Source organism: Balaenoptera musculus, chromosome 14, assembly GCF_009873245.2.
Source record: "Balaenoptera musculus isolate JJ_BM4_2016_0621 chromosome 14, mBalMus1.pri.v3, whole genome shotgun sequence".
NCBI classification, from domain to species: Eukaryota; Metazoa; Chordata; class Mammalia; order Artiodactyla; family Balaenopteridae; genus Balaenoptera; species Balaenoptera musculus.
Window position 1 is genome coordinate 57779571 of NC_045798.1, and position 23799 is coordinate 57803369.

Consider the following 23799-nt stretch of genomic DNA (forward strand, 5'->3'; position numbering starts at 1 on the left):
GTAGAAACCACAAACACAGGGAGGCTAAACAATATGTTACTAGATAACCAAGAGATCATTGAAGAAATCAAAGAGGAAATCAAAAAATACCTAGAAAAAAATGACAATGAAAACATGATGACCCAAACTTATGGGATGCAGAAAAAGCAGTTCTAAGATAGAAGTTTTTATAAATATAATCCTACCTCAAAACACAAGAAAAACCTCAAATAAGCAACCTAACATTACACCTAAAGCAATTAGAGAAAGAACAAAAAAGCCCAAAGTTAGCAGAAGAGCTCTTAAAGATCAGATCAGAAATAAATGAAAAAGAAATGAAGAAAACAATAGCAAAGATCAATAAAACTAAAAGCTGGTTCATTGAGAAGATAAACAAAATTGATAAACCATTAGCCAGAATCATCAAGAAAAAAAGGGAGAAAACTGAAATCAACAGATTTAGAAGTGAAAAAGAAGTAACAACTGACACTGCAGAAATACAAAGCATCAGGAGACATTACTACAAGCACTAAATGTCAATAAAATGGACAAAATGGAAGAAATGGACAAATTCTTAGAAAGGTACAAGTTTCCAAGACTGAACCAGGAAAAAGTAGAAAATATGAACAGACCAATCACAAGCACTGAAATTGAAACTGTGATTACAAATCTTCACATGACCAGATGGCTTCACTGGTGAATTCTATCAATCATTTAGAGAAGAGCTAACACCCATCCTTCTCAAATTCTTCCAAAAAATTGCAGTGTGAGGAACACTCCCAAACTCATTCTATGAGGCCACCATCACCCTGATACCAAAACCAGACAAAGATACTACAAAAAAAGAAAATTACAGGCCAATATCACTGATGAACATAGATGCAAAAATCCTTAACAAAATACTAGCACATGGAATCCAACAGCACATTAAAAGGATTATACACCATGATCAAGTGGGGTTTATCTCAGGAATGCAAGGATTCTTCAATATATGCAAAACAGTCAATGTGATACACCATATTAACAAATTGAAGGAGAAAAACCATATGATCATCTCAATAGATGCAGAAAAAGCTTTTGAAAAAATTCAACACCCATTTAGGATAAAAACTCTCCAGAAAGTAGGGATAGAGGGAACTTACCTCAACATGATAAAGACCATATATGACAAACCCACAGCCAACATCATTCTCAATGGTGAAAAACTGAAACCATTTCCAATAAGATCAGGAACAAGACAAGGTTGCCCACTCTCACCACTATTATTCAACATAGTTTTGGAAGATGTAGCCACAGAAATCAGAGCAGAAAAAGAAATAAAAGGAATCCAAATCAGAAAAGAAGAAGTAAAGCTGTCCCTGTTTGCAGATGACATAATACTATACATAGAGAATCCTAAAGATGTTACCAGAAAACTACTAGAGCTAATCACTGAATTTGGTAAAGTAGCAAGATACAAAATTAATGCACAGAAATCTCTTGCATTCCTATACACTAAAGGTGAAAAATCTGAAAGAGAAAATATGGAAACACTCCCATTTACCACTGCAACAAAAAGAATAAAATGCCTAGGAATCAACCTACCTAAGGAGACAGAAGACCTGTATGCAGAAAACTGTAAGACACTGATGAAAGAAATTAAAGATGATACAAACAGATGGAGAGATATACCATGTTCCTGGATTGGAAGAATCAACATTGAGAAAGTGACTATACTATCCAAAGCAATCTACAGATTCAATGCAATCCCTAACAAACTACCAATGGCATTTTTCACAGAACTAGAACAAAAAAGTTCACAATTTGTATGGAAACACAAAAGACCCTGAATAGCCAAAGCAATCATGAGAAAGAAAACACGAGCTGGAGGAATCAGGCTCCCTGACTTCAGACTATACTTCAAAGCTAGAGTAATCAAGACAGTATGGTACTGGCACTAAACTAGAAATATAAATCAATGGAATAGGATAGAAAGCCCAGAGATAAACCCACGCCCATATGGTCACTTTATCTTTGATAAAGGAGGCAAGAATATACAATGGAGAAAAGACAGCCTCTTCAATAAGTGGTGTTGGGAAAACTGGACAGCTACATGTAAAAGAATGAAATTAGAACAATTCCTAATACCATACACAAAAATAAACTCAAAATGGATTAAAGACCTAAATGTAAGGGCAGACACTATAAAACTCTTAGAGGAAAACAAAGGCAGACCACTCTATGACATAATTCACAGCAAGATCCTTTTTGACCCACCTCCTAGAGAAATGAAAATAAGGACAGAATAAACAAGTGGGACCTAAGAAACTTAAAAGCTTTTGCACAGCAAGGGAAACCATAAACAAGATGAAAAGACAACCCTCAGAATGGGAGAAAATATTTGCTAATGAAGCAACTGACAAAGGATTAATCTCCAAACTATACAAGCAGCTCATGCAGCTCAATATCAAAAAAAACAAATAACCTATTCCAAAAATGGGTGGAAAACCTAAATAGACATTTCTCCAAGGAAGAAGACATACAGATGGCCAAGAGGCCCATGAAAAATGCTCAACATCACTAATTATTAGGGCAATGCATATCAAAACTACAGTGAGGTATGACCTCACACCAGTCAGAATGACCATCATGAAAAAATCTACACACAGTAAATGCTGGAGAGGGTGTGGAGAAAAGGGAAACCGTCTTGCACTGTTGGTGGTATGTAAATTCATACAGCCACTATGGAGAACAGTATGGAGGTTCCTTAAAAAACGAAAAATAGAATTACCATATGACCCAGCAATCCCAATACTGGGCATATACCCAGATAAAACCATAATTCAAAAAGACACATTCACCCCAATATTCACAGCAGCACTATTTACAATAGCCAGGACATTGAAGCAACCTAAATGTCCATTGACAGATTTATGGGTAGAGAAGATGTGGTACATATATACAATGGAATAGTACTCAGCCATTAAAAGGAACAAAACTGGGAGATTTGTAGTGATGTGGATGGACCTAGAGACTGTCATGCAGAGTGAAGTAAGTCAGAAAGAGAAAAATAAATATCGCATATTAACACATATATGTGGAATCTAGAAAAATGGTATAGATGAACCTATTTGCAAAGCAAAGACAGAAACACAGACGTAGAGAACAAATGTATGAACACCAAAGGGGGAGGGGGGTGGGATTAAATGGGAGATTGATATTGATATATATATACACTACTATGTATAAAATATATAACTAATGAGAACCTGCTGTATAGCACAGGGAACTCTACTCAGTGCTCTGTGGTGACCTAAATGGGAAGGAAATCCAAAAAAGAAGGGATATTTGTGTACAAATAGCTGATTCACTTCGCTGTACAGCAGAAACTAACACAACATTGTAATGCAACTATAGCCCCCCGCACCAAAAAAAAATAAAGGAAAAGAAAGCTGTTCCAAAACCACTAAAATTAAAAGCATTTTCTCTTCAGAAAACTCCAGTATAATACTGCTAGTTCTAGGAAGGCTAACACATGAATCAAATAGTAGTCATTAAGCACTGGCAAAGCAGGACCCTAAGGAAATGGGACATATTGCCCATACTGGGAAAAGTAGAGTCTGAATCCATGAGTGCTGCCTAGGGAGACAAACATAGAGGTGGCATAAATATGGGTCCTAACAAAGCCAGGTTACAACTTGAGGAGAGCTAGTAGCTGAGTTACTGAGGGAAAGAAAAAAATAAAAGAAGAAAACCCAAAATGAGCCACCTTACTTCATAATTTGGACTGTGGTGAACTTTGGATGACCCCCATGAAAAGCATAGGCTAACACAAGCTTAATGATTCATTAAGCAAGTATTGATTTCATACTTCCTCTGTGTTACATTCTGTGAAGGAATACAGAAGGGAACCTAAGGTATGTGTTTCTTTCCTTAGGGATAGCAAATGAGTAAAAAGACAGAAAGCTAACAACAAAAGAAATGCAATGGCTACAGTTTAGAAGTATGGCCCACCAGCTGTGGACAAAGAATGTTGCCACTTCAGTAAATAACAAATGTTGTGGCCATCAAGCCATCAGCCACTGCAGCTACCCTAGATTATGTGCCCTGTGGATATTTCAAGATGGAGAAAAACAGGATACTGACCCTAGATATACAGTTAGGGTGCATATCAAAGGAATAATTTCTATGAGCCCAGACTCTTGCATCTTGCCATATGTAGAAAAGCACTAAAATCATTAACTTGGGCTTCCCTGGTGGTGCTAGTGGTTGAGAATCTGCCTGTCAATGCAGGGGATACGGGTTCGAGCCCTGGTCTGGGAAGATCCCACATGCTGCGGAGCAACTGGGCCCGTGAGCCACAGTTACTGAGCCTGCGCGTCTGGAGCCTGTGCTCCGCAATAAGAGAGGCCACGATAGTGAGAGGCCCGCGCACCGCGATGAAGAGTGGCCCCCGCTTGCCGCAACTAGAGAAAGCCCTCGCACAGAAACGAAGGCCCAACACAGCCATAATAAAATAAATTTAAAAAAAAAAAAAAAAGAATGAATGAAGAAAATATTAAAAAAAAATAAAAAAAATAAAAAAAAAAAATAAAATAAAATCATTAACTTGAGATGTCTGGTTTTTGTGATTAGCAGATGTTCAACTACATGTTTGTTTTTCAGCAAAAACTTCTATATAACCTGACTCTTCCCTTACCTCTTTGGAACAGATCCTCAGAGCTATCTGAGACTCTGTCTCCTGGGCTATAGTCCTCAGTAAGGTCCCCAAATAAAACATAACTCTCAACATTTAGTGAGTTATATATTTTTTTTCAGTCAATATAACATTCATTGAACCTTAATTCATTGAACCTAAGGCTGTGAATTAGGTATGTGGGAGTTCTTGATGCCCTCATAGCTTAATAGAGAAGATAGCCTTGGTATACAAATAGCCCTAGTAGGATGGGACATGAAGTCCAGGCAGGAGATATAGGGAAAACCTAAGCCATAATTGTGTGTGTTTGTGGGAGAGAGGAGGATGTTACTTCTACTGCAGAAAGTCTTCATTGTAGATGTGTCACTAAACCTAAACCTGAACTTGAAGGAAAGGTAGACCTCAGTAGTTGAAGATCAGGGATGGAGCTTTAAAGAAGGCCATGGCAGCAGATATACAATATATGTTTTCAGGACTGTGAGCAGTCCTGTTAACTGGGATGAAGAAAACAATTGAGAATTTAGGTGGGTCTTATATGGCCTTGGAGACCTTGTCCTTTTTCTACTTTTTAGGCATCGAGGGAACCTTGAAGGGCTCTTAAAGCCTAAGCATATTTCTCTAAAGTAGTAGAGTGAATTAGACCCAACTTCAAGGCTTGGGTTCCTCATTTAATGTGTAAACGACTCAGACAAATCATGTAACCTCCCTTAGCTTGTTTCCTCATCTGTAAAATGGAGAAATTTTTACTACTGGCTTTGTAGGGTTATGAGAGCCAAATAAGATAAGGTTAAAAAAAAATCCTAGACAGAGTTACACAAATATTCATTATCACCATTATTATGGAAGTGTGCCCAGCATGCCTGGTGGAAGCCAGCACCGGGGCAGGACACTAGTCTGTCCTGAAAAGACCTCGTATTCTGGGAAAGTAAATATCTATCTAAAATTGGAAATCTAGAGCTATTACGTGTGTGAGGTCCATCTGGTTTCTGGTTAGTCACAGTCACCCTGACCATCTAGAAGTGTTTAGATGGACAAAATGCTACAAGTGCTTTCATAAAGAACAACCAATAGAAATATTTTTCTCTACTTCTGATTGGCTAGTACTCCTTTGTATGTCATAATGCTAATAGGATTAAGTCTTTCAATACAACCAGTGTATTTTCTAATTACAGCATAAATACAATGCACAGTGTATTATATTTTCCTTTACATGTTCTTCAAAGACCTCAAATGCATCTCTGAAGAGTCTGGGGAAATCTTAAGATGGTCAATGAACACTTCTGGGTGAGTGAAAAATAGATTGAGTGGTAATAACTGTGGAGATTTTTAACTTATTATAAAGATATTCCAAAGGATCTAGATAACAATACGTTCTCTTTTGATGTAAATGTCTCCTGTTGCTTTAATTAGCCCCATCCCTACTCTTCCTAATGAGTACCATTATCTGCAGACTTCCCATACATTTTTAGAACAAATGAAAGGCCAGGGTGTAATCAGGCTTTGGGGGCAGTCACACAGGGTACCACATTCAGAAAGGTCCCATACATAATTTAAAGTTCTAAATAGTAGTAATATTTTCTTTGAACTTGTGTTTTATAAGCAAGTCTGATGGGACAATGGAGCGTAAGTGTGAGCAGAGGAGAATAAACAAAGGAAAAGAAAAAGTTTCACAATTTAATACCTTTCAGTGGTGTATTTTGGCCTGAATTGACCAATGGCTGTATTTGCAGAACAGCTCTTTCGATAGGATTCAAGACCACCAGGCTGACCTTGCAAGTATTGTTTCCTCATCTCCCACTGGACCTTGTTCTTAAGGCCCTGCTATGCCTCCAGCCTCTTCCACTGGAGCCATGATAATTTGATACTCTGTGACCCAGACTGTATCTTCTTTTGACCACAAAGCTATGCTACACTTTCAGAACTATATTAGGGTGGTGATATGTATTAGCTTTGTATTAGCTTTTTGAATTGTAAGAATGGTGTTAATTTTCTGTTTTAATCTATGATGAAGAAATATTCCCTATCAAAATCATTCCAGCCATGTTTTCCAAAGTAATTCCTGAAAATAAAAGCCAAAGACATATTAAACAACTTAGAAATTCAAAGTAAAAACAGTGAGTTAAGATTAAAATTCTGAAATGTCAGATTAGCTTCCGTTTTGGCAGGTTCTTATCTAATTCCCTTCATAGGACTAAATTTGGATTTCTTTTTCATTTTTAGTACTTCCAACACATTCTGATTTGTTTTAAATGGGTGCAGGACACACAGACACACACACACCTATCTGTGCATTTGTTAAATTTGCAGTCTGTAGTTATTGATGTTCTATTTAGAAGCAAGTCAGACAATATATAAAAACTGTACGAAAAAGTTTCTTTGCATAACAAAAGAGCTAATGCATCAAGTTACGTTTGTTAATGGCATTCAATTAACATAATTATTGTTAGTTGATTAAAATTAACTGTGAATAACCATTTAACATTTAGCACTTACAAATGTTCCCTGATTTATTAAAATCGTGGGAGCTAAGGAGTCTGGGGAGAAATTAGAAATATTTAGCTTTTTTAATGAATATTTTAGGCACAATGTGAACTATTTCTTCCTAGTAAATATACATTTGTAAATCAAGCTTCATGTTTTAACCCCTCGTGAAGAATTTGCAGACCTCCTGTTTTAAAGGCACTTGAGAAATAAATATCTGCCAGGGAGAGAAATCCCATCAGTTTTCTTGCTGTTCCTATAAAGATGGTAGAACCATACTGTGAAATTTGCTGTTCTTCAATTGCTCCATTCTGCACATGCCCCAAGGAATCTCAGAATTGTAGAAACTAGAGATGTAGTAGACTAAATAGGTCATCTATTCTAATAGAAAATTTACCAGAGTTATACAAGACTCTTTTGAATTTACAATACAACTTACTTCCAAGGGGGTCCAAATGCTGAACTGAAAATTGGCTTTTATTTTCCAGCCACCCTAGTGTCCTATATTATGTTCTACTATTAATCATGTGTTTCTCTTGTGAAGATAATACACCAGCAGAACGTGCACATGGAATTGTTTTTCCAACAAAAGGATTAGACTTGCAGTGATCCGTTTCCAGGCTCTCATCTGCACCCCCATCCCAAACCCCAACCCAATGACTGTATTCTCAAGACAGTTATCTGAGGTCTCAGGAGTATTCCATGGCCTCAGAAAAATAAATGTACAGGTAAATGACCTATGTATGCACAATATTCAACAGTTTGGTGTCTTTTAAAACAGACCCTAACCAATCAAAATAACCAGCTGCAGACATATTACATAATTACTCCAAAATAATTTCAACATATTTTTGAACACCAAGTGTGTGTAAAGAATAGTCAGGGAAACAAAGAAATTTGAGACACAGTCTCAAGCTTTAAAGTTTGCATTCTTGGGTGGAGGAAAAACCATTAAATACATGAGAACTTCATGTGGATGTCCATTGTTTTGTCTGCCTTCCTTCATTCTTCTGTTCCTACAGGGAATATTCTCTCTGTGGTTCAGATGGAACTGACCCCACAGTAACTCATACCTGTTGCCACAGCAACTGGTGCAGAAATGATCAGCAATCTAAGTTGGCAAATCAGGGTCATCCCAGGAATTTCATGCTAGAGGTCTCTAGGAAAATTTCCCTCCATCACCAAAAGTCCTAAACTTCCTAAACTGGGAGATGCAGGGTGAGAGGCTGCCAATGGCAACTTAACAATGGGGAGCCCGTCTGAGAAAGAAGCAGGGGTGAGAGAAGCCAAGAAACTGTGAGTCTTAACAATATCTTCTAAATTCAGCTGCTCCTGAGTCTACATCCAAATTTTTAATTTCTCTGTTCTGTGAACTCCCACAAAAGATCTCCTTCCTCTAGTTAAGATAGTTTGAGTTGGATTTCTAACACTTATAACTGAGAAAGATCTAACTAATATGTAGAGACACCTGCCAAGTGAGATAACAAGAGTTATGGGAGTTCAGGGTAGAAGTTCAAGGGAAGATTTTCTAGAGAAGATGGAGTTTGAGCTATGCTTTTAAGAATTTGGGAAGATAGACAGGAGAAAAGAGGCACTGCAAGTGAGGTGGTGTATAAAAATGCTGAAAAGTACAACCCGGTTTCAAGGGTCAGAGAAGATCAATTTTCGGTGAAAACTACAAGCCAGTTTCAAGGGTCAGAGAAGATAAGTTTGGGTGAAATGGAAGCTATGTATAGGATAAGAAGTGGAGGTAAGGACAAGAGTAGAAATAAGCCTAATAAATGTGGAATGTAATTGCTAATCTAAAAGAGAGGCAATGTTTTTGAATAAACTTTGAAGAGAATAAAATGTTGAACAAGTATCATTTCATCATTATTAAAAACCACCAAAAATTAGATTCATTCACAAAAGCTTTACCCTGCACTCTCTTTTCCCCAGAGAGGATCTTGGGTGCGAGTCCTGAGAAAGCAGCTTGTGGGTAACCAGCCTTGCACGTGCACTCTGGCTCATCTACAGACTTGAGAGTCCAGGGCCATCTACCCAACATTTGTCATGAAGACATAATCCTTTTAGAAAGACCAGTAGAATCGACTCCTTGTATGGATTGTAATTTTTCTCCTCTCTTGGTCTCTTATCTCTGGAAAATTATTCAGTTAGATACTCTTTCTTCTCCCTCACACCATCCTGATCTTTTGTTTTTCTATGTCTTACATTCCATACCCTAACTTTCTCTTGACCTAGTGTGTTGTTGCATGCACGATACAGAAGAGAAAGGTTTATAATGTTTTGTTCATCTGCATCTGAAAAGTTCTTTTGTACTTATATAAAGCATGGAAAACATATGTCAAATGTAAAAATAATTATCTAGCCATCCTGATTTTGGGGAGCAGTGGTGAGGAGTTTGCAGTAATTTATAAAGACAAATTTTGTAAGCCTCATTAACAGGAACATATAGTTAGATATATACGGCTATGGCTATGGATTTGGATATGGATATGGATTTAGTTATATAGATAAAGATATAGATGTAGGTGTAGGTAGAGGTAGAGGTAGAAGAAGAGGTAGGGAGAGAGAGAGAATGAATATGTCTGCGATCTGAGATTATCAAGGTGATTTATACTGTCTTCTTCTCATCTCCCCTTTCCCAATGACTTCTGGTCAAACTGTACTCCTTCACTTCTATAAGGGCTGTTAAATACCCTGTGTTTTTTATTAGAGTGAGCTCACTCAAGGAGGTAGTGTATCTTCTGTATGTTGGACAATATTGGCAGAAAATTTGAACCAATCATTTGAACCACTTCATAATGTTGGCTGGGAAAAAGCAAAGGTTCAGCTATGTCTGACCAAGAAAAAGATTAGGCAAAATCTTTTTCCACAAGTATCATTTTTTTCATCTACACACTTAGAGTTCACCCTTATGCACACATATCTAATCGCCAGAGAGAAAAAAATTTGCAGTGGAGGCAGGGATTGGGATGAGAAATGGAAGCCAGTTTTACAATTTCTAAACAACTGAGTTATATTAATAATTTAGTTAACAAACATTGATTGAATACCTACTATGTTCTAGGCATTGTTGGGGAAGAAGAAATTTTCCTCTATCTTTCTAGGTTCTCTGGCTGGTCTAAGAATTAAATTGACATGAGACAGATTAACAGGAGAAAATCATATGGAGTTTCACCTTAAATACCATCTTCAGCTAAAGACAAAAGAGGATGTTGAGGGTAGGGGTCTGGGACTTCAAAGGGGAGAAAGTCAATTGTCATGGGGGCAGCAAAGCATATGTTTGGTCAACAAATGTTTGTTGGGCCAGGCAGAGACAATGGAACACAAAGTAGACTCTGATCTCTAGGCCCTGCCCAAGTTTCCCCCACCACACCAAGCCCATGTTCTTTACAGATATTTCTAGTGATAGCTGTATTCTTTTTTTTTTTTTTTTAATTTATTTTATTTATTTATTTATTTTTGGCTGCATTGGGTTTTTGTTGCTGCACGCGGGCTTTCTCTAGTTGCAGCGAGGGGGGGGGCTACTCTTCGTTGCGGTGCACAGGCTTCTCATTGCAGTGGCTTCTCTTGTTATGGAGCATGGGCTCTGGGCACGCAGGCTTCAGTAGTTGTGGCACGCGGGCTCTAGAGCACAGGCTCAGTAGTTGTGGTGCACGGGCTTAGTTGCTCCGCGGCATGTGGGATCTTCCCGGACCTGGGCTCGAACCTGTGTCCCCTGCATTGGCAGGCGGATTCTTAACCACTGAGCCACCAGGGAAGCCCAATAGCTGTATTCTTGTAATAGGCCCTCAATATAAATTATTCAGACACTTAGGAAGAAGGTCAAAATTTCTTCCTGAATCTTTTGGGCCTTGATTGTTTTCAGCTTGAAACAATCTGCATGCTAAAGACATTTTGGGGTGGCAAAGTTTTGTTCCTCTACAACATCAAATTAGCTGCATGTTCATGCACCTGAGTTCCAGACTGTGAACTTGCTGAATGATCTAGCCTGTGTCTCTCCATTTTTGTATCATAGAACTAAAGCAATGTCAGATATGTGGTAGATGGTCAATATTTGTTCAACAGATTAGTGGTTTGATGATTAAATGATATTAGGCATGCAAATTATAGAATTAGTATTCCATCAATGTTACTGTTTTTAATATTGTAACATTTAAATAGTAGATAAAAGAAGAAGAATCTACAAAGACTGAGAAGGAAGTGATAAGAAGGGAATCAGAAAACTGTAACGTCACATAAGCCATGCCTTCTGGCATCATATATTTTCCTCTGTGGAATGCCCTCATAACCTCTTTTGTCTGACTTCTTTCTTTCTTTTTTTTTTTTACAAGTCAAAATATTGCAGGAGTTTATTACAGATCAGCCAACTGGTATGGAAATGAAAGTTTTCTTCTGGTTTTTTGTTTTGTTTTTTTAACATTTTTATTGGAGTATAATTGCTTTACAATGGTGTGTTAGTTTCTTCTGTATAACAAAGTGAATCAGCTATACATATACACATAGCCCTATATCTCCTCCCTCCTGTGTCTCTCTCCCTCCCACCCTCCCTATCCCACCATTCTAGCTGGTCACAAAGCACCAAGCTTATCTCCCTGTGCTATGAGACTGTTTCCCACTAGCTATCTATTTTACATTTGGTAGTGTATATATGTCCATATATATGCTACCAGTCTCTCACTTTGTCCCAGCTTACCCTTCCCCCTCCCTGTGTCCTCAAGCCCATTCTCTAGTAGGTCTGCATGTCTGACTTATTTCTACTCATCCACTAAGACTCAATTTCCATGCCAGTAACCACCAGTCTGGGTTACATGCTCTTCTTTTCTAATGGTGCCAGACTCTACATCTACCACCCTACATTCAGTATTTATAGTCTCTGGAGACCATCAGAGTTAAGATAATGAAGGCAGAAGTCTGATGAGTTTGTTTATTTAGATTCTCTGATGACCTCATTTATTTATTCAGACTATATTTATTGAGCACCTATGATGTGATGTACACATCTCAAGACCACCCAAAGAGTAAGCTTTTCAAAAAGTTCTATGACCTAAGCCTATCTTCACACTTCACACCAGCAACTTTTGCAGGTCACTCCTATTACCATAACACCAGAAGCCCATAATCAGCAGCATTATAAGGAAATTGAAGAAATCTTGTCATTTGTCCACAGGCATATTCAATAAAGTTAAACATTTCTGAGAAGTCAAGTGGCATGAGGCCTGAAAAGTCTTCTGGATTGAGACTCAGATGTTTGTTCACAGTCTCTGTCAGGAATGTTGAAGTGAAGTGTGTAGAGATGGAAATCAGAAGGCAGTGGCTTGAACGTGAAGTCAAGAAGCTTAACTCTCATCCAAAAGTGTGAGAGAAATGGTTTCTAGAGGGGAGTGTGGAATACAGAGAGACTGATTTGAGGATTTTTTTGTTTGTATGTTTTTAAGATAGAAGAATCTTGAGCACATTTATAGGATAAAGAAAAAGAACCAATAAAGAATGAGAGGTTGAAAATGAGGAGAGAGGCAGAAAATGACAATGTCTTAGGGGACACATATGGGGAGGGATTCACCTGTTCCTCAGAAAAGGAGAGGAGCCTAGGTGAAAATGTACCTTTCTCAGAAAGTAAAGGTCAAGGTGACCTGCTATGGCAAGGGCAGATTGGGGGCTGGGGACTTTGGAGACATGATGAAGTGACCCTTCAGGATGTTAATGCTTTGGGAAGGCCAGAATTAGGTCTTACTTTTGTAGAGATGCCAACCTTACCATGGAGCTAGGCTGGCCAGGGAAGCAGGTAAAATCATGCTGGGTAGCAGACTGGGAAAAAAGGAGAGGGATTGGAAGTCCATAACTTTAGGAAGGATGGAAGAAGGGTCAGAGACCACAGAGCCAGTTTAAGATTTTAGTTGATTAAAAGAAACAAAAACCTAAGGTATGATCTTAGAATTATGAACCTGAGGTAGAAGGGATAAATATCATTTTAAGTTTGAAGCTAGAGTAAGGGGGTTAAATATGTTTTGTTTCCTGAAGTGCTACGCTGACATGGGTGTTGAAGTCACCTAAGACTTTAGAGAGAAGAACAATGAGGTGGGGTGGGAATCGAAGTCCCCAGTGACAAAGGATGGTAAAGGGTAGCTGCTGGTTGCATGAACTCAAAAAAGAAGGGACTTTTTTCTGTAATCGTGTAAGACAAATGGTCTCAAAACAGCAAAGGGAATTTTAAAAATACTGACAAAACATTAGAAGATAAGCAGTTCTGCTAGGATAAGGGAGATGGTGGCTTTAGGAGAAATTCAGTTTTCCATTAAGAACATTGATGGCTTTGGGTTTACCATGTAGAATATTTGGTTTACTTTTGTGCATAAATCACTTAGGTGTATCAAGAGCACTGAATCTGATCTGTAGGGGAACAAAATTTGCCACCCCAAACTGTCTCTTTGGCATGTGAATTATTTTGAGCTAAAAACAATCAAGGCCCAAAAGACCCTGGAAGAACCTTTGACCTTCTCCCTAACTGCCTAAAGAATGCAGATGGAGAACCGGTTCCAGGAAGGGAGCTATCACCATAGATACGTATAGCATGAACTAGGTGTGTAGACAGGGAGGAACCTAGCAAGTCTGTTTGTTAGAATTCCTCTCTGTGTCTCATTGTCTTTGCCTGGCCCAGCAAATATTTATTTACAAACATTTGCTTTTCTGTCTCCATGTGAATTCCCTTCGTCCCCTTTGAGGTCCTAAAACACTACCCCCAACATCCTCTTTTGTCTTAAGCTGAAGATGGCATTTAGGGTGAGGCTTTCAACCATTATGGTGAGTTAGTCAGTTTTTCTGGTCTCTCCCATGTACGCATGTTATTAAACTGTGTTTTACTTACTCCTGTTAATCTGTCTCGTTTCAATTTAATTCTTAGACCAGCCAGAGAACCTAGGAGGGTAGAGGAAAATTACTTCCTCCCAGACAGATCGTACGTGGGTAAAATGGGTAACAATCATCTGAAAGACCACTCTAAAATGACACTCTCTGATTCAAAAACTTTCATTGAAAACCCATATTCCTTAGCCTGGTTTCAGTCTAGTTTTACATTTTCTCCCACCACTGCCCTAGCTAACTTTCTGCCCTAACCAGGCTGATGTGTCCACAGCCAATGCCTATTCCCACCTTCTCATGCTCATTGCCTCCTTTCATCATCATCCCCATCTCAGGGGCCCTTTGTTTCTTTCTGGCAATTAAGATTTTTCCTGCCCTTTCAAGCCCAGTCCACTACCCACTTGTTTCATGAGCTCTCCCTTTGATACCAGAGAATTATGACATCATTCTCCTCTGTAATCACTTGCACCCATTTTTCTTCAGTTGTCACTTTTTTCATCAGCAACAACCCTGTTAGATCCTTACATGAAAGAACAATCCATGTCTCCTACTTCGTTTCATCCCTCACAATACCTGACATATACTAGATACTCAGTAAATAACTGATGAATAAATGAGTGAATGAATTAAGGGAAAAAATGCCTATATTACTTCCACCCTGTAAGTTTTACCTTCTTAAGGGAGTGGAATGTGGGGGGCGGGGCAGAGGGGTTGAGGGACCACATTTGGGATCCAGAGACTTCAGCATGATTCTAATAGGGAGAGGGAGGCAGAAATTCAACTTTAATCTGACAGCTGCAGAGTGGCAGTGGGGGGAGCTATAACCATCTGAAGGACAGGGTTGAGGAGGGGCGCAGCCTCTCCCCCGTCGTCAATCACCAGAGAGTGTGCAGCCCTTCTGGCAAGCTCCCATTATCCCATCACTCTCTCAGATGGTGGGCAGTGGAATCGATATTCCCAAGGCTTTAAAAAGCTCCCAAATGTTGTGCTGCCATTCATTCAACAACAGGGGGAGAAATAAGGGAGGAAAAAACTGATGTTGGCTTCTTATTTTGCTTATGTTGTTAAAAGCTGCTCCGATGCTGTGGTTCTGGAATAGGTCTCCTCTTCCTTTGAAAGCATGCTGTGTGATAGACTGTCATTTGTCCCCTGCCTCCAGAAGAGCCAGCTGGCAGCTAAGTGCCAAAGCCAGTGACTTGCATGTGTTTTTCTGACATTTAACAAATGGGAACAGCTTGCAAATCTGCATTAACTCACTCTGTCTCACAAATAATCAGGGCCTATGCAGTGTAGACGCTGGGAACATTAGCTCCAACACAAAAGAGTGAGAGGCTGGGAGATGGGGGGGGCAACAGAAAACAAGTCAGCAAATAACGGATGTTTTAACCAAGAGATGAATGTAACATTCTGGTTCAGAGGGAAGAGTTTTGAAGTCATTTTTGTTTTTCAACAAGCCACTGCTAATGGTGCTAAATCTGTCTGTCAAGGCCCAGCTTTGCAGCTTGAAGTCATCTTGCCTGCATTTCACAAATGCTGATCTGTTGGTTGCTTCCATCTTGCAAATAACATTTCAAATTCCTTATGCTTCAGAGCCAAGTATCTTTCAAAGGGGTTGTGCTTGACCACAAGTGGACTTTTGCAAGTCTGCACCACACAATTAAATTGCTGCCCCTACTCTGACCCTGAATGAAGGAAAGAAAAGATATCACAGTTAAAAGGGCACACACAGACATGCATTTGCAGGAAAGTTGTTAAATGCATGTTCAGGTGTCTGTTATATGATTTCCTCACACAAACATATCCCCATATATTGGGGTACAGGTCCAGCTCATGTTAGCACTGTGCATTTATGATAAATTTAGGAGCCTTTCTCATCAAGGGCAATTTGGCATTTGGGGAATGTACTATCATTCCCTAATGTTTCATTCCATTTAGAAAATAACTGAATTTGTGATGTTCCAACATCTAGCCTCAAATATCCAAAGAAAATAAGTCCCTAATCATGAATAAATAGAGAAATAGATACACTGGGGACTGTATTTGGCAAAGGGCTTGGAAAATCTGTCTTCTAGGAGAGGGGAAATAAACTTGTACTTTCCTTAAACTTTCAGGAAGGGTTACTCTGGAGCAGCATAATCCCCTTCCTACTATTGGGGCCTGTGAGACACTGAGACAGGCCCTCAGACCCTCTGGAGGAACCCATGAAGAGGACTAGGGGGATCATAATTAGATCGCTGGACCACAGGACTAGGAGATTTTCACTAAGAAGAGGAATACAAATAGCCCCAATGACAGGCATGAATGCCCAGGAAGACAGTCACCTGGCCCGAGGGAGGGAAATGTCATAGAGCATGGCCCAGTCTGAGGCCTGGTCATGGTCAGAACTCTTGAGGTGCCATCTCTCTGTGCTACTCCGGGACACAAGGAGAGGTTCCCAGTGAGGACTTTCCTCCTTCCTAGGTGCCTTGATAGAGGGAGCAAAAACCTTGAAGACCAAAACAAACTTTCAGGGATTGAAAGACCAGGAATTAGAATCCTAGTTGACCACTGCCAGTTGAAAGAACAGCCACACTTAGAGGCAGAGGGGCAGCTGCCAGTGGAACAGATAGCGATTGGCAGCCCTACAGCTGAGGCTGCAATATTTTGGCAAGAGCTCCAGCTCAGCAAGGAAGCAGAGGAGAGCACAACACAGAGTTGAGGTTCAAGGGCATGAGGCCAGGTAGTCAGGATTAGGGACCCTGCGGCCTTGAGACTCTCCAGCTTTTTCTACAACCCTATTGAGTCATTTGTGATGCTGGGAAGAAAGACCAGAGAAAAGTGTGGCACATTCCCTTAGTGCAGGGCATCATGTGTGCAGCCACCATGGCACTGGACATGACCCAAAGCCCTCTCTGCAATTCCCATGAATCCTGATTCATTCCATAGTAGGGGTCTGGGGTAAACAAGAGTTACAGATAATTTTTATACATAAAAGATTAGCAAATTACAGATCTTCCTCGACTTACAATAAGGTTAACCTTACAAATAGGGTTACATGTGAAAAATCCATCGTTAACTGATAAGTCAAAAATGCATTTAATACACCTAAGGCACAGAACATCATAGCTTGGTCTAGTCTACTTTAAATGTGCTCAGAACACTGACATTTGCCGACAGTTGGGCAAAATCGTCTCACACAAAGTCTATTTGATGATGAAGCGTTGAATATCTCATGTAATTTATTGAATACTATACCGAAAGTGAAAAACAGAATGGTTTTTTGGGTACAGAATGGTTGTAAGTGTATGGGTTGTTTACCCACATGATTTCATGCCTGACTGGGAGCTGCGCTCGCTGCCACTGCCCAGCATCCAAGAGAGCATATCACTAGCCCAGGAAAAGATCAAAATTCAACATTCAGAGTACTGTTTCCACTAAATGTGTATCGCTTTTGCACCATCATAAAGTCAAAACATCGTAAGGCGAACATCATAAGTAGTTTAAAATGCAAGACAGCTGTGATATATATCCCTGCAGCTGGATCAAGCAGAGCTTGTTACAACATAATATATTTCAAAAACATTATATCCTAAAATAAATAATTGCGGGTCCAAATCCTTTATTTTCCCTGCCCTTGTTCTCAACCCAAACCTTGTGTTTTGATGGCTTTTATTTTAAATAATATTCAGACGTACTACTTCATTTCTGTTCACACTGTGCTAGACCAAGATGCCATCATTTTACTTCTCTACTGCAACAGCATTTGAAGTCATTTCCTCCAATTCCACTTTTGCTTCTGAACAAGCCACAGGCCAGAGGGATTTCTTCAAAACACATGCTCGGCATCTGAATGTTCTACTTAAAACCTTTCAATTGGTATTTCTCAAAATGTACTCCATTAAAAACTCACAAGAGTGTTCTGGGATATTTTTAATTTTTTGAGGGAAACAGCAATACTCTACATCAGACACTACAATTTCAACATTAGATCACACTACATTTCTTTAAATGACATCATATCTTTTAGATGCCATTTTCAATGATGGTTATGATAAGAAAGCCAATACCATATGAAAATCAATGTGGGACAGAAAATAAGGGTGGAGGTATCCAATCTGATTCCAAGATTTGAGAAGCTGTATGGTGTCCAGCTGGCAAAACATCCAACTAATAAGTCAGGACACAGACTGCTACCCCAGGGCTGGTGTCCTGTTAGGGAACTAGCAATACCTAGTGTGAGCATCACACTGTAGTTTCCCCTAGTTAACACTCCCTGTATGCAGCCAATCCTGTATCCATATGATTGGCCTTCTGGCCTGGTTTCTTGCTTGTATTCTTGCCTTCACCAGGAATGAAGTCTTGCTCTAAACCCCCAAGCAGGCAGCCAGGGTCCTCAGCACCGCTTCCCCACTCTGCCTGGGCCTTTCTCCCAGAACTCATCCCCATAGCTCTTCTCCCAGATTAGTCCTCTTTGAACTGAAGCAGTGAGCCAGAAACTGCAATCTGCTGCCACGGAGAAGCCCTTTCTTTCTACTGTACCCCCCATCTTTCAACAACAATAAAAAATTATTGAGAACTACTGTGTGCCAGTCACTGAAAAAAATGTAATATTCATACAAACAAAATTTAATATGCGCAGTGCTGGACACAGACAATAAGCAAGTACAAAGAAATAATGTCATTTTCCAGTTGGTATTAAATAATCCCATTTGTTTATCAACATCAGCTTGGACCGCACTTGAGTCAACTCTGCCTTCCGTCCCTGGTATTTTCTACTTCTGTCTCCTCCTAGAGAGACAAGAGACCGCTGCAGCTGCCACAGCCAGCTTACCACCCATAGCTACTGGGCCAGTCTTCCTCATTTATTTCTGCTATGAGCTCCAATATCCTACAAACTCGAGTTCAAATTATTTAGAATACCCTTGCAGTGGTTAATTTTATGTATGCACTTGGCTTGGCCACAAGGGGTCCAGATATTTGGTCAAACATTATTCTGTGTATTTCTGTGAGGTGTTTTCCTACTATGTGCCAGGCATTGTGCAGGATGCCAGTAAGATTGCAGGCATTCCATGTAAACAAATGATCAATGCAAAAGCCAGAAGACACTGAGTTTAGAAACACACACCTCAGTTGGAGAGGCAGCCTGGTATGCTAAACCAGGGAGCTAAGGTTCTAAATTTGGACCTGCCTTTAAAAATCTGTCCATATTTTTATTTTTTATATAAAAATTTAGGCAACAGGACTGAATGAGGAATGTTCTTTCTAGCTCTAAAATTTTAATTTAGAAATCTATTCAAGATCTCCTGAAGCTACCCATGTTCCATTACATAGAAAAATACTTCACTTGTACTTTATCTCATCTCATATTTTTTTAATAGGCTCCTCATATTGGCTATCAATGTTCTCTTCATTATACTGCTATTCTACCTTTCTAATAAAATCTCCTACAATTTACCTCTTATACATACGCTAATTTGCCTCCCAGTTTAACCCTTAACAGTGTCTTAAAATCATCTCACATTATGCCATCTAAATGCTTTTGCTATCACTGTTCTTTCAATCTGAAGTGTCTTTTCCTACCATCTCTATCAAAAGGCCACACTTTTCTGTGTGACTCAACAAAAAATGTTTCCTAATCCATAAACTTTGCCCTACTTGCTTCAGTTAGCAATGATGAAAGAAGGAAAGAAAGAAAGAAAGAAAGAAAGAAAGAAAGAAAGAAAGAAAGAAAGAAAGAAAGAAAGAAAGAAAGAAAGAAAGAAAGAAAAAAAGAAAAAAAGAAAGAAAGAAAGAAAGAAAGAAAGAAAGAAAGAAAGAAAGAAAGAAAGAAAGAAGGAATAAAGGAGCTGCAAGGAGAAGGGTGGCGGATGGGGTGGTGGTGTGTAACCCCTCACTGGCTCTTAGCTCCCTTCTACTGATGAAATAAGGCTCTCTCACTGCCACAGGTGACAGGAAACACCACTGGGATCTTGGGCAATTGATCACCCAGCAGGGATACTCCTCTCAGAATTTTGCCATGGAAGCTGCTACATCTTCGAGAAGCTTGTTTCACATTCCCATTTTTTCAATAGGCTATATTATAATAAGTAATTACCAGAAGCATGGACTATTTGGTCAAGCTATATCCCCATCTGAAAGTAGCAGAGGGTGGGATTTTTCCTCCCCATCAGTCATCCATATTCAGCAGGTAGCCCTCTGCCTTGATAAGTGGTTCCTTAGTGTTATGGATGAGGTTTCTCCTGAGTACTACCTTAGCATTCAACTTACTCTTAACATTTTTGTTAATACCCTCCTCTGTCATATCTTCGGCAGTTTACAAGGAAACTTAGGCTTTATGAAATATTGATATTATGCTCTGACAAATACAAATAACTTCCTACTTTATAATTTCCACTCATAGCAATTCATTCTCATAAACAATGTTTCTAATACTTTCCCAAGATGATGCTGTAGGTAGTAAAAAGAATATACACATGTTAGTGGTGGTGCATGAAGTAAGCACAATAACATAGTTACATACAATCACGTGATCTGGGTCTGCCTTTCCTACAAAACAAAGAACTCATGACGTTAAGCCCACACTTCCCAGACCTCATAAATCCATGGAAAATGCAATCATAAAATATCTGATTTAGAACCCCTGTCAACAAAAAGATTGTTAAAACCCTGCCTAGCTCTCACGCTACACCTACGTCCTTTCTTCTCTCCTCACTGATTATCTCACAGGTCCTACACGTAGCCAGTAGAGAATGGCTGTAGGACTAAGATTCTCGGGGAGACAGCAATATGTACACCTTAAAAATGATGCTATTTTGAAAACCATTCGTTGGCACCAAACTGAATCATCATCCTGGCCCAGATGAAGTCAGTGAGCCTCCATCCCTCTGTATAGGAATAGCTATTTTACACATTGCCTGCTTGAAAATTTCAGCACTAGGGGTAGACTGTGATGAGTGCCACCCTCTCTGGATATCTAGTCATTCTTTATACAAAAGTCTCCTGAGGGTCCAGCCAGCAAAAGGTGTCCATATTGTCCAACCATAATACCCTTTGGGATTCTCCCTAGATAGTGCAATAATTATACACATGAAAGGAGGAAATGGTCTTATTGTGTCATCACTGACCTGCAGCTCTCAAAGAGCCAACTGCTTCCAGCACGCCTAGGAAGCACTCAACAACAACTTATGAGGCAACCCATACGACCCCCATTTTTCACTACCATGTAAATGTAACCTATCTATGTCTTAGAACTTAACCCATCTCAGAATCTTCTGAAGAATTCAACAAGAAGGGTATTTTTAAGAGAGAAAATGAAAAAAAAAAAAGAAGAGAGTATTTTTCCCTTGGTGTATTTACTTCTGAAATATTTCATGTTGTTCTGAAAGATCCAGAAAATACATTTAAGATTTTTAAGGAAATAGAGAGTTCCTCTATAATGTCAAACTACAAAATCCAAAGGAAGTGCAAGAACTGACAAGATATAGTTGAAATCAACTGTTTTTTTTATTATATGTCATATTAGTTTTACTCCATTACAGTTTACCATATAGTTTCATGTATGTTAAGTAATTGCTTTTCAGAGCCTACACAGAAGGCAGAATTTATCTCTATTCCTCAGAGGTGGAAACAAAGTCAGAGAAGTTAAGTGAGCTTCTCATATTTATCCAAATAAGTGTTGGTGGAACCAAAATTGGAGGACCTTCTAATTCTTAAACAAACGTGCTTCCATTTCACTACAAATCCTTTTTCACAAAAGGTTTGGAATGGTGGTGGAGAGGGGGTTTATAACATTGCAGAATATCAGAAATTGGAAAGGTAGAGTGAAGAGATTTAAAAATCAAAAGAAACGATTTTAAGATGAATAGACTTGTTATTAAGGCAGTTTAGCAAACCTATCATGCAGACAAATTCTGCAATCAGAATACCTGACTTAGGATTCCAGCTCCTTCATTTACTTTAAGTGTGTTCTAAGGCAAATAACCTTCCCAAAAGTCTCAATGTGATTGTCTGTAAAATGGGGGTTATCAGAGTATCATCCCTCTCAAGGTTGCTATAAGGATAAAATTAGACAATGCACATAGTTTAGTGAATCACATAGTGTAGTAAAACATAATAAATACTTCATACATTTTAAGAATTATCATTGGCATCTCACAAGTTGTAACACCAGCTAGAAATTTAAAATAGCTCAAAAGTGGTTGTTATGAATTCATAGATAACAGATCTAGAGATGTTCTTGAGAAGAATCAGAGTACTTGGAAAATGTTCCTAACTTCATAACTCCAAGGAAAAGGGCTAGGACTCCCCACAATCTCTCCTTTTGTGCCTTGCTAGAATAAATCCTAGGTGGATGGAACAGAGCTTAATATATGTATTTATAGAAAATTTTTGTCTTGGTTAATACATACTTAAGGCTATTGACTTCTGGAGGGCAAGGACCGAGTCTTCTTTAGATCACCTAAACCCTTCCCAAAGACCAATACTCTGCTCTGCATGCAATGAAATAATTTTAATCCCTTATTTATTGATGGGAAAAACATGAGGTATTTGGAGACATGTGCCAACAGCAACTGATTGTGAAAAACAGCAATTAAACTTCATCAAGCAAAATCAATGCCAGGCAGAAACCAAGGAAATAAGCATTAAGAAATTTGGAAACTGAGGCAACAATTACCTGATATAGAAAATTACCCATATAGGAGCATTTATTCCATAATTTTACATTAAGCATTACATTTGATCCTCTTGATAGCCCTGAAAAGTAGGGTAATGCTTTCACCTATGATTCTGAGATTCAGAGAGAGAAAATGGCTGGCTTAGTGGTACATGGCTAAAATATTGATAAAAAAGATAAAGCCAGATTGGTTCGAGATGGCAGAGTAGAAGGACGTGCTCTCACGCCCTCTTGTGAGAACACCAGAATCACAGCTAACTGCTGAACAACCATTGACAGGGAGCCACAGGAACTCACCAAAAAAGATACCCCACATCCAAAGACAAAGGAGGAGCCACAATGAGATAGTAGGAGGGGAGCAATCACAATAAAATCAAATCCCATAACTGATGGGTAGGTGACTCACAAACTGCAGAACATTTATACCACAGAAGTCCACCCACTGGAGTGAAGGTTCTGAGCCAAACGTCAGTCTTCTGAACCTGGGGGTCTGGCAACGGGAGGAGGAATTCCTAGAGAATCAGACATTCAAGGCTAGCAGGATTTGAATGCAGGACTTCAACAGCACTGGGGAAAACAGAGACTCCAATCTTTGAGGGCACAAACAAAGTAGTGTGTGCATCAGGACCTAGGGGAAGGAGCAGTGACCCCATAGGAGACTGAACCAGACCTACCTGCTAGTGTTGGAGGGTTTCCCCTTGGGGGGGGTGGCTCTGTCTCACCGTGAGGACAAGGACACTGGCAGCACAAGTTCTGGGAAGTACACCTTGACTTGAGCCCTCCAAGAGTCCACCATTAACCCCACCAAAGAGCCCGGGTAGGCTCCAGTGTTGGGTTGCCACAGGCCAAACAACCAACAGGGATGGAACCTAGCCCCACCTATCACCAGACAAGCAGATTAAAGTTTTACTGAACTCTGCCCACCAGAGCAACAGCCAGCTCTACCCACCACCAGTCTCTCCCATCAGGAAACTTGCACAAGACTCTTAGATAACCTCAGCCACCAGAGGGCAGACAGCAGAAGCAAGAACTACAATCCTACAGCCTGAGGAACAAAAACCACATTCACAGAAAGATAGACAAGATGAAAAGGCAGAGGGCTATGTACCAGATGAAGGAACAAGATAAAACCCCAGAAAAACAATGAAAT